The 7,495-nt window shown below is 52.0% G+C and overlaps 1 protein-coding gene across 7 annotated transcripts in view; it reads left to right on the forward strand.

Annotated features, from left to right (window-relative positions):
* ACOX2 (acyl-CoA oxidase 2) overlaps positions 1–7,495 on the forward strand; it is a 50,909-nt gene that overhangs the window by 38,132 nt on the left and 5,282 nt on the right. The window lies entirely within an intron of this gene.

The following is a 7,495-nucleotide window of genomic DNA, read 5'->3' on the forward strand; positions in this document are numbered from 1 at the left end:
TAGGGCGCGTGCGCTCGCCAGACAGAGAGAGACAGAGAGACAGAAAGCGAGAAATCACCCCCCCCCCCAGGGGAGATGGCAACGCTGCAATCCCTTCTCCTCCATTCTCCTCTTGGGATCTTGGGCACGCACACACACACATGCCTGGCGTGAGTTTAAGCCACCGGGCCCGGGACTCAAACCGTGGTCGACCACGTGGGAGTCCAGCAACATAGCCATTACGCCAACTGCTGGTCCCCCACATAGTTTTTAAATGCAGCAATACTGTAGTGCAGTTTAGGGTCATGAAGTCCTAATGCTGTATTTTCGATTGCTTTAAAACTATACCAAAGCCAAAGCCCAACCTAACCTGGGCACTAGAACATTTGCCACTGTCCATAAAGTGAAAAATGAGCCAACGGCAGAATACAGCCTTTCTGAGCACTCCCTGGGCAGAACACATGCCCATTATATGTGGGAAGGTGTGATTTTTTTTTCCCCTAGTGCCCCCAACAGTTCTCATCAACAAGATTATTAGAATTAAAGGAAAGAGATTTTAAATTTATAAAAGATAGCCATGACAGGGCTGCCCTTACCACAGTGGCTAAGTGCTTTACAGAGAGAACCAGATTCTACCAGGCCAACGGTGGTTGAAATCCTGCCCCAGAGGCTTGAAATAGCAGCAGGTACATGTGCACGCATGGCCCACATCCTGACATAACGGAGAAATGCAGGAAAAAGAATTGTAGTGTAACTACACCCCGTTGGGGAGTGCTTTGTCTTTCTCTTGCAAGCTCACACTTCCTAATTAAAGAAAAAAGATTTGCATGACAGAGGTTAAAAAAAACTAGACAAAATTCTTTTAATTTCTAACAGTATATGCAATATGCTACATGTCAATGCTGACTGCACAGAAGCACCTAGCAGATAGTTCGTGGTCAAGGAACATTCAACTAAATCATCAAAAGTTGTCGGGAACCAGCAGTTAGCGTAATGGCTATGTTGCTGGACTCCCACGTAGTTGACCACGGTTCGCGTCCCAGACCCAGTGGCTTAAAACTCACGCCGGGCACATGTGCGTGCATGCCCAAGATCCCGAGAGGAGAATGGAGGAGAAGGGATTGCGGCGTGACCATCCCCCCTGGGGGATGATTTCTCGCTTTCTGTCTCTATGTCTCTCTCTGTCTGGCTGGCGAGTGCACATGCCCTATAGCGGGGGGAAAAAAAAAAAAAAACTCTCCAAAAGAAAAAAGTTGTCAAAAACACATGATAAACAACTACGCCCCAGGTAGCACACAGCTCCTAACAGGGCTTTATGAGCCAAATGCTTTCCAGGGGTGGAAAGGGGTGTAGTGGTTCGGGCAGCCGGATCCCTCATGGCTGATGGAATGGTTCAAGTCCTGGACCCGGTGGCTTGAAAATGACCCTGGGCAAGTATGCGTGCATACCCAAAAATCTCAAAAGGAGAAACAGAACAGAAGGAATTGTGGTGTGACCATCCCTCAACCCAACTGGGAAATGCTGTCTCACCCCACACCCCCCATCTCTCCAGCAAGTGCATGTGCCCTATAACAGAAAAAGAAGAAAAAACAGAAACACACACACACAATGAAAGTAACCTTCTAATCCTGACTGCCAGCAATGAAAACCAGAGATCACCTCATCAGCATGTTTTTCCAAATCTGCAAACAGCATTTCTAAGCGCTTGCCTTGGCTCCAGAGACTTCGACTGAAGATGAGACAGATGGCACGGATGCAAGCTGCCAACTTCATGTGCACCAAACCCACAGGGCGGTTTACCTCCTTGGTGGCTGAGGGACCCCACTACCGCGGGGCGATGCGGAGTGTAACAGGCCCCAGGCCTGCAGCAGTTCCATGTCACGGCTTCCTGCCTTGGTCAGTCACTGTCTCCCTTGGATTTCTGAGGTGACGGATGAAGGACAGCACATTATTCTCGCAACACCAAGGGCCAGCTCTCCGCATGCTGCTACCTAGCTGACATCAAGGGTGTTCAGGTGTTCACGCGGCCGTCACATCTCAGCTGGGAGACTTTCAGGTGAAGGCGGGACACGTGCACTCATTTTCATTCCTTCCCAAAACCCTACTAAAACATCAGCGAGCGGATTAAAATATTTTACAGTGCATAAACTTACAAAGCAAGTGAACAGGAGAGGAAAGGGGAAAACTGAAGGGCAGATGGACGTATGGGGACTTAGTGGAGGAGCCCAGAACGGACAGCTGCACACCTCTGGCAACACAGGTGAAGGTGAGCATGGCAGGATGGTGAGACGTCTATTCCGGCAGGAGTGAAGCCTCGGTCTCCCCTCTTCTGTGAGTAGTTTCAAGACTCCGTGACTCTGCCCTGGCAGAAGGGGCCTGTGGACTAGAGAAGTCAGGTGCCGTGAGGATAGGGCTACCCCACAGAAGACGGGGCTTTATGAGCCGAACATGGACACCTCCTCCCTCGTCCCCTGTACCCACGGATCCTAGAAAATTGGCAGCCATGCTAGCACCTTGCAGGAAGATGGGAAGACGACCTTCTCGGAGAATCTGACCAGCCCAAGGAGAGGGCACTAAAGACACCAATGCCAGAGCCCCCGGTGGTGCATCCAGTCCCCCCACGATGAACCCCGTGTTAACAAGCACACCGGCAGGCTTCTGATTGGCTTGGTAACGCCAGCTCTTAGCTGTGATCAGACACTCAGGGATCACGGGTCACCTGGGGAAAGCCCCTATCGGAGATGGAGACAGATGAGGCAGCTCGGAGGACGCAGAATTCATAGGCAGAAGAGAATGTTTTTTTAAAAATCCATGATATCTTCAGAGGTAAGAAAAGACTTTGCAACCACAAAAGCAGCAGGGGGTTTGCTGGTGGTGTGGTGGTCAAGGCAGCTGGTCAAATCTCATGCCTGACCCTGTGGCTCGAGTCCCGAACCCAGAGGCTTGAAAACACACTGGGTGCTGTGTGCATGCCCCAAATCCCAAAAGGAGGGAGCGATGTAGAGAGGCTGCGGCATGACCGCGCTCTGTGGGAGGTGCTCGCTCACTCTGGCCAGCACACACACCCTCTAGCAAAATTAAAAAGACACCCAAGTACAGATGTTGGTGAGCAGGTAGGTGACAATGGAGGGTAAATCTGGAAGTCCCTGGCACACGGCCATGAGTATTTAAAGCCCTGAGAGGGATGATATCCCGAGGAGAGCATGAAGAGAAGAGGTCCCAGTACTGAGCCCTGGGAGCCTCCGAAGATAATGAGGTGACTTTGACAAGAGCTGTCCGGGTGGGGTGCTGGGAGTGGAAACCCAGGCGGATCCAGCGGAGGAGAGGACGGGAGGACTGGCAAGAGCACGCACAGGCCAACGCTTGCAAGCTTTGCCATAAAGGGGAGCCAAGGTTTGGGGGAGATGATGGAAACAGAGTGAGGGGCTTGTGTTTAGGAGCTGGAGCTAACAGCATGGTTCTGCACAGACACATGGTCCAGGAGAGGGGCGCTGTGGGGGAGAGGCGGGAGAGTTTCGGGAACCTTGTTCTCCAGTAGACAAGGAGGAGTGGACGAGGAACTGACTGGCCTGACGGGGCTTCTAGACCGCTGACCTGCCCCGGGGAGAGGGCATGGACAGACAATCGCAGAGGGGGGCTTGCAGCAATTCTCTTGCCGCTTTCACTTCATCAGTAAAATAGGGTGCAGAGGCTCCAGGTAAGAGAGCTGGGGTGGGAGGTGCGCTCTAGCGGGCAGAGAAGGCAGGAAGTAACCTCCCCAGAGAGGCCGAGCAAGGCAGTGTGACCGCCAGCGGCCATCGGGCCCCTCAGACCTCCTTACACCACTCAGGCTGGTCTGCCCGGCCTCATGTGGCTCCAGAGGAGTCGGCAGAGTCCATGGGAAACTGGAGATAATGACGGCTGAGTTTCGCCAAACAGGTGTGACGCGGCAAGCAAAGTGGCTCAATATACTTTTGAAGGAGTGAATATAATGAACCGTGGAATTTCAGCGGAATAAGGAGGACAGTGAGGCCAGAATGGGGGTGAGCGGCATTAGACAGTGGGGCTCACGATGATCATGACGGGTTATCAGGGTTACCAGGTACAGCACAGCAGCCACCTCAAATGCTCTGCTGTCACACGGTGATCGAGAGGTCAACGCTGAACACTGGTCTGGCCAAAACTGTAACTATTATATATGAGGGGGCGAGACGGCCAAGGAGAGGCAGCATGGGAGCAGGGAAAAGTAGAAAGGGAGTGCTAGAAAGAAATGCTCCTCCTTTGTAATGAGTTAACAGAAAATACCTAAAACTCGACTGTCAGGAGGTAGCAATCTATCAGGGCCAGATGCTGGTGCTGGGATAACACCACCTGATCCACGTGGGATGGTCCTGGGTTCACCGACACAGGCATGCCCAGGACGCCAGCTGGGACGCGCGGGTGGATCATGGCGTGAAAACCCTGCTGGGGCTGCCTCCTTCGCCCTCCCTCTCATGCTAGAAATAAATGAACTTCAAAGAAATAAAGAAGTAGCAATATAAATAAGATTTTTAGAAACATCCAGGTAAATAACAAAATATCATCTAAAAGGTTGAAAATTAATTGGAGGAAAAAAAGGGAAGTGAGAACAGGGAATTGCCATTTTTGAAATAATAAGCCATAAAGAATTCTCTGAGGGCCAGCAAGTGGCATGGTGGTTAGAGCAGCTAGATATCCATATGGTGGATCACGGTGTAAGTCCTGGGCCCAGTGGCTTGAAAATCAGGCCAGGTGTAAGTCCATGAGTGTCCAAAATCCTGAGAAGAAAATGGAGGAGAAAGAATTGTGGTGTGGCCATCCCCCCGAGGAGGTGATGTCTCTCTTTACCTCTTGGGAGACTTTCAGGTGAAGGCGGGACACGTGCACTCATTTTCATTCCTTCCCAAAACCCTACTAAAACATCAGCGAGCGGATTAAAATATTTTACAGTGCATAAACTTACAAAGCAAGTGAACAGGAGAGGAAAGGGGAAAACTGAAGGGCAGATGGACGTATGGGGACTTAGTGGAGGAGCCCAGAACGGACAGCTGCACACCTCTGGCAACACAGGTGAAGGTGAGCATGGCAGGATGGTGAGACGTCTATTCCGGCAGGAGTGAAGCCTCGGTCTCCCCTCTTCTGTGAGTAGTTTCAAGACTCCGTGACTCTGCCCTGGCAGAAGGGGCCTGTGGACTAGAGAAGTCAGGTGCCGTGAGGATAGGGCTACCCCACAGAAGACGGGGCTTTATGAGCCGAACATGGACACCTCCTCCCTCGTCCCCTGTACCCACGGATCCTAGAAAATTGGCAGCCATGCTAGCACCTTGCAGGAAGATGGGAAGACGACCTTCTCGGAGAATCTGACCAGCCCAAGGAGAGGGCACTAAAGACACCAATGCCAGAGCCCTCGGTGGTGCATCCAGTCCCCCCACGATGAACCCCGTGTTAACAAGCACACCTGCAGGCTTCTGATTGGCTTGGTAACGCCAGCTCTTAGCTGTGATCAGACACTCGGGGATCACGGGTCACCTGGGGAAAGCCCCTATCGGAGATGGAGACAGATGAGGCAGCTCGGAGGACGCAGAATTCATAGGCAGAAGAGAATGTTTTTTTAAAAATCCATGATATCTTCAGAGGTAAGAAAAGACTTTGCAACCACAAAAGCAGCAGGGGGTTTGCTGGTGGCGATGTAGAGAGGCTGCGGCATGACCGCGCTCTGTGGGAGGTGCTCGCTCACTCTGGCCAGCACACACACCCTCTAGCAAAATTAAAAAGACACCCAAGTACAGATGTTGGTGAGCAGGTAGGTGACAATGGAGGGTAAATCTGGAAGTCCCTGGCACACGGCCATGAGTATTTAAAGCCCTGAGAGGGATGATATCCCGAGGAGAGCATGAAGAGAAGAGGTCCCAGTACTGAGCCCTGGGAGCCTCCGAAGATAATGAGGTGACTTTGACAAGAGCTGTCCGGGTGGGGTGCTGGGAGTGGAAACCCAGGCGGATCCAGCGGAGGAGAGGACGGGAGGACTGGCAAGAGCACGCACAGGCCAACGCTTGCAAGCTTTGCCATAAAGGGGAGCCAAGGTTTGGGGGAGATGATGGAAACAGAGTGAGGGGCTTGTGTTTAGGAGCTGGAGCTAACAGCATGGTTCTGCACAGACACATGGTCCAGGAGAGGGGCGCTGTGGGGGAGAGGCGGGAGAGTTTCGGGAACCTTGTTCTCCAGTAGACAAGGAGGAGTGGACGAGGAACTGACTGGCCTGACGGGGCTTCTAGACCGCTGACCTGCCCCGGGGAGAGGGCATGGACAGACAATCGCAGAGGGGGGCTTGCAGCAATTCTCTTGCCGCTTTCACTTCATCAGTAAAATAGGGTGCAGAGGCTCCAGGTAAGAGAGCTGGGGTGGGAGGTGCGCTCTAGCGGGCAGAGAAGGCAGGAAGTAACCTCCCCAGAGAGGCCGAGCAAGGCAGTGTGACCGCCAGCGGCCATCGGGCCCCTCAGACCTCCTTACACCACTCAGGCTGGTCTGCCCGGCCTCATGTGGCTCCAGAGGAGTCGGCAGAGTCCATGGGAAACTGGAGATAATGACGGCTGAGTTTCGCCAAACAGGTGTGACGCGGCAAGCAAAGTGGCTCAATATACTTTTGAAGGAGTGAATATAATGAACCGTGGAATTTCAGCGGAATAAGGAGGACAGTGAGGCCAGAATGGGGGTGAGCGGCATTAGACAGTGGGGCTCACGATGATCATGACGGGTTATCAGGGTTACCAGGTACAGCACAGCAGCCACCTCAAATGCTCTGCTGTCACACGGTGATCGAGAGGTCAACGCTGAACACTGGTCTGGCCAAAACTGTAACTATTATATATGAGGGGGCGAGACGGCCAAGGAGAGGCAGCATGGGAGCAGGGAAAAGTAGAAAGGGAGTGCTAGAAAGAAATGCTCCTCCTTTGTAATGAGTTAACAGAAAATACCTAAAACTCGACTGTCAGGAGGTAGCAATCTATCAGGGCCAGATGCTGGTGCTGGGATAACACCACCTGATCCACGTGGGATGGTCCTGGGTTCACCGACACAGGCATGCCCAGGACGCCAGCTGGGACGCGCGGGTGGATCATGGCGTGAAAACCCTGCTGGGGCTGCCTCCTTCGCCCTCCCTCTCATGCTAGAAATAAATGAACTTCAAAGAAATAAAGAAGTAGCAATATAAATAAGATTTTTAGAAACATCCAGGTAAATAACAAAATATCATCTAAAAGGTTGAAAATTAATTGGAGGAAAAAAAGGGAAGTGAGAACAGGGAATTGCCATTTTTGAAATAATAAGCCATAAAGAATTCTCTGAGGGCCAGCAAGTGGCATGGTGGTTAGAGCAGCTAGATATCCATATGGTGGATCACGGTGTAAGTCCTGGGCCCAGTGGCTTGAAAATCAGGCCAGGTGTAAGTCCATGAGTGTCCAAAATCCTGAGAAGAAAATGGAGGAGAAAGAATTGTGGTGTGGCCATCCCCCCGAGGAGG

The sequence above is a fragment of the Tupaia chinensis genome, unplaced genomic scaffold (assembly GCF_000334495.1).
Source record: "Tupaia chinensis unplaced genomic scaffold, TupChi_1.0 Scaffold146828_1, whole genome shotgun sequence".
In the NCBI taxonomy this organism is placed as follows: domain Eukaryota; kingdom Metazoa; phylum Chordata; class Mammalia; order Scandentia; family Tupaiidae; genus Tupaia; species Tupaia belangeri.